Source organism: Galeopterus variegatus, unplaced genomic scaffold, assembly GCF_000696425.1.
Source record: "Galeopterus variegatus unplaced genomic scaffold, G_variegatus-3.0.2 Scaffold90, whole genome shotgun sequence".
Classification (NCBI taxonomy): Eukaryota; Metazoa; Chordata; class Mammalia; order Dermoptera; family Cynocephalidae; genus Galeopterus; species Galeopterus variegatus.
In genome coordinates, this window is record NW_007726201.1 from 121,138 (window position 1) to 125,816 (window position 4,679).

At 40.3% G+C, this 4,679-nt stretch overlaps 1 pseudogene; it reads left to right on the top strand.

Annotated features, from left to right (window-relative positions):
• The first annotated feature begins 329 nt into the window (after nt 1-329).
• LOC103597306 overlaps nt 330-4,679 on the top strand; it is a 23,005-nt pseudogene continuing 18,655 nt past the window's right edge.

Below are 4,679 nucleotides of genomic sequence, written 5' to 3' on the forward strand. Positions count from 1 at the left end.
TACGAGCCATAAAGAGGAATAACACCTTGTCTTAGTACTTCTGTGTTCTGTTTATTATTACTGTGGTGCTGCCAAAAGTAATTCTGCACCAATTATTTTAATTAATTCTTATGATATCCCTGTAAAGTTAGGTGTTATAAATCTATTTCGTAGATGGGAAAACTAAGATTTTGATTTTTTTATGCCTTATAATGAGTGAACTTGACAACCATTCTAATATGACTTTTCTTGAATTAAAGAAAAGTGCTGTTGAGATACATACAGTCTAATGATAAATCAACTGGGGAAGATTTCTAAGCATGGCACTTTAAGAAATAGGGGGGAAAACAATGCACCAATGGACCCCTAAACCTCAGAAGACTTCAGAATGTGAAGGTATGAGATCAGGTTACAGAACAGATTTTTATTTTGATGAATATCCTTACTTCAAAAATAAAGTTCTCTCCAAGGAGTTTCATCTGAATGACAGGTAGTCCATCTTCAAAGTCCACTGAAATCAGATGGAAATCTAGAAAGGACTTGAGGAAACATTCAACACAGAACGAAGCCAGCAGGAAGAGGCAGCCTGAGGAGCCAGACAGCTTCTCGACCTGGTTTGCTGCCCATTCCAATGCAGGTGCAGGTGACTTAGGAGAGGTCACCAAAGACGACATTTGGCCAAATCCATTACAGTGTTGCTTGGTTCCTAGTGTGGATGATGTTGAAGGGGAAGGAGAAGAAGATGGAGGAGGAGGAAGAGGAGGAAGAGGAGGAGCAGGATTGGAAGATGTTGATAAAGAACGGTGCAAGGATGAAGAGGAATATGGTGACGAAGGGGAGGAAGGAGAAAATGACAAGAGAACACTGATGAGTTCCAACCTTCCTTTTCTTTTTCTTTTTAATTTTCTCCAGTCTCTGGGAGCAAGTTGCAGTCTTTTTCTTTTTTCTCCCTTTCTCTTGTGCTCAGTCACCCTGTTCTTTTTATTAGCATGTGCATTACCAGTCGTTATTTTTCTTTACGCCCTCCACCAGACCCATCACTTCCCCAGCCCCCTCCCTCCCTCTCCCCCTCTCTAGTATCCTTAGCTTTGTTCTCACCTTCTGAAAGTTCAATGTATTATTGTGGTCTTTTCTTTCTTTGTCTCTTTCTTTCTTTCGCATTTTCTTAGTACCCACTTAGGAGTGAGGACATGCAGTATTTCTCCCTCCTTGTCTGGCTTATTTCACATAACATAATTTTCTCCAGGCACATCTGTGTTCCTGCAAATGGCAGAGTTTTTCTTTTTATGTCAGAGTAGTATTCCATGGTGTATATATACCACATTTTCCTTATCCAGTCATCCATCAATGGACATTTAGGTTGGTTCTAACTCTTACCTACTGCAAACAGAGCTGTGATGCACATGGGAGTGCAGGTGTCCCTTCTACATGATGACTTCCATTCCTTTGGATTGTGCCCAGTAGTGGGACTGCTGGATCACACGGTAGTTCTATCTGTCGTGTCAGAGAAATGCAAATCAAAATCACACTGAGATATCACGTCACCCTAGTTAGACTGGCCATTATTAAAAAGACCAGAATAACAAATGCTGGTGAGGATGTGGGGAAAGGGGAGCCCTCCTACACTATTGATGGGACTGTAAATTAGTCACCCTGTTCTTGAGGTCTGTTTTCTCTACACATTGGTTCTCAACTTATTTGGGGGCAATACCTTGAGCAGAATACAATGGAGAAAGAATCTCTACCCCTTTCTGTTTGAAATTCATTTTTATCTCTTCCTGACTTGACAAAAAGTGTACAGAATCAACACCACCGTGCTCTGAAGGAAAAAAGAAAAACCTGCTCCCTTTGCTGTGCTAGAAGCCGGAGGCTCAGCCCCTGTGCAGTAGGGCACAGAATTCTAGCTTTTCCCTCTTTTCTCTGTATGTTGGGCTCAGAGATTACACTGTGTCTCTATGTGAATATGGACAGTTAGCATTTAGCAACATGTATCTGTCTACTTTCTCTGCTTAGATGGGTTAAGTGGGCATTGTGACAACATGGCTTCTCTTTCGGAGTATTTAATTGTGATGTTTAACAGACATCCTTGCAGTTTAAGATGACACTTTTAAACTTCTCTCCTAATGATGATTTGAGCCCTGCCACTCAATGGGACAATGAGCGGAACCTGTAGGGTCTTATTTGGAATTGACATTCTCTATTGTAATTTTATCCCTGTTTATTTTTAATTTTCTTTTTGTTTCACCGGAAAGGAAAGATGATGCTCAGTTTTAAATGTTAAAAGTGTACAAGTGGCTTTGTTCAATAAAATGAAATGTACATAAAAAACAAAAACAAAAAATAACTGCATCAATCTTCTTGGAGGATAATTTCCATTTCCAGCCCCGAGGCTTAGTCACAAGTGTGGCTCAAGAAGGCTCACACTGGGAAAGGACAGTAACCGCAGGGCGGAGAAAAGTCATCAAAGCTGGACAGTCAGGAAGGGACCCTGCAGGGGGCGATAGCTTTTTTCTAAATTGGCCATTTCTGTTCACTTCCAAAGAGGGAATAAAAAACACACTGAAGTACCAACCTGACTTAAACACCAGGGAAATCTTAAAAATACTACCAGGAAGAAGAAAGGCCTCGGATTGTAAGAGAGGACCCACAGGAATGTGGAATGTGCACCTCTAACTTTTTTAAAAATACTTCAGATTCTTCTGGGTATTCGACGATTTAAATGACTTTTACAAGTAGCTGGAGCAGATTCCACATCTCTTCAAGCTCTGACTTCCTCTGTGTTTGACTCATAGTAGTCCAGTAAGTATTTGCTAACTAGGTAACCAACAATTGTGCTTCAGCCTACAGCATCCTTCATCCCTAGAAAGCCCTTTCTTACTTTGATCAACACTGTTTATCCTTCAAGCCCGCTTGAATACTGCCTTTTCTCTAAAGCCCTTCCTTTTCACCTCAATTCACAATATTCTCTGGACACTGAACTCAATTACTTAGACTGAGCAATTGGCTTTTCTGTTCTTAAATAATTAGTAACACTGACAGCACAGAACACCTTACTTCTCCCACAAGGGAAGAAACTATACTTCTCAGTTCTTTTGATTACAGTTAGTATTTGTTGATGTAGGTTTTCTAAGAACCCTGTGTACTGTGTCTTATCTGACCCACACAGTAATGCTGCGAAGCAGACAGGCTCCTTTGGTTGCAAGTGACAGAAGCCCAAGTTGATGGAGCTTTACCAGAAGTGGAAATTTAGTCGAAGAATGCTCGGTTTGTTCATAGAACCAGAGACTAGGGATTTGATGTCTCCAATAGTTCAATAGCAGATTTTTCTCTTTCTCTCCCCCCCCCATACACATTCTCTCCTGTTTCCTTTGCTGATGGGAGTGGGAGGGTAAGTATCCCCTTCCCAAGTCAATACACATAAATCCCAGACTCAACAGAATCACAAAATTGGAGTGGGGAAGAAAAAATTTCCCCAACGAAAGGCAAGGCCTGCACCTAAAGAAAAAGGGGATAACACAGACATATGAAATGAAAAAAACAAATCTCCACAATAGCAATTTACAATTGTTATTATCCTCTGAAAACTACATTGAAACTGAAGCTCAAACAAGCCACACAGCTACTCCTTGATCCAAGATGAAAAATCAAGTTTCCTAGAGTTCTCTCCCCTATAATATACAATTTCAATAGATAACATTTGGCTTTGCTCATAGTAAAATACTCAAAAAAAATTATTCTATAGAGAATTGATTAAAGCCTCCTCTAATCCCATGATTCCTTTGCAAATTGGAATATTTAGGGCTGTGAGAGAAAAATCACTCTAAGAAAAATCACTAAAAAAAAAGCACTCAATAATTACAGGTGAAGTATAATTTGGAAACTGTAAAATAACAATTGTAACGACAACAACAAAACCTGACAATCATCTACTACTTAATATATGCAGGACCCCTTCTTAGAGATTTGCATGTGTTAATTCAGCTACTCAATCCGCAAAGCAACTCCAAGGGAAGGTACTATTATCCCCACTTTGTGGAGGAGGAAACAGGCTTAGAGAGGTTAAGTCATGCCTGAGATCACACAGGCAGTTGGCAGCAGGTCAGGGATTCAAACTCCTGACTGACAGTGAGCGTTTTGGGCTCCTGTCCACTTGCTACATGCCTCTATAGCAGGCCTACCCAGAGGACAGATGATACTATTCTGGCCATTACCAGGGCTGGACATTTCCACCCAGCACTCAAGCCTCCCATTTCTGACTCAAACTTTTAACACACTTACTCCCTGGCCATCTTTAAATGTGGAGAAAATAGAAAAAATCTTTGGGAAAGATAGGTGATCAATATACATCAGGGATGTTTTCTGTATCTAGGAATAGATGTTCCCAAAACAGTTACATCTATTCATGTGTGTTCCTTTGCTCAAATTGTTCCCTTTGCCTGAATCTTGAATCTCTTCATAAATCTCTTGAACTGGCAAACCCCACACACTTTAAGATCCTACTCAAACATCTCTTTCTCTCTGTAACATTTCTTGGCTTGCCCAAAAAATAGATCACTGTCCTATATATATAGTGTATATATATATAACACTGGCCACGCACTGCTAACACAAACTTGTCTCCTTCATATACAGTTGTCCCCTCTATCCATGAGGGATACATTCCAAGACCCCCAGTAGATGCCTGAAACCATGGATAGTAC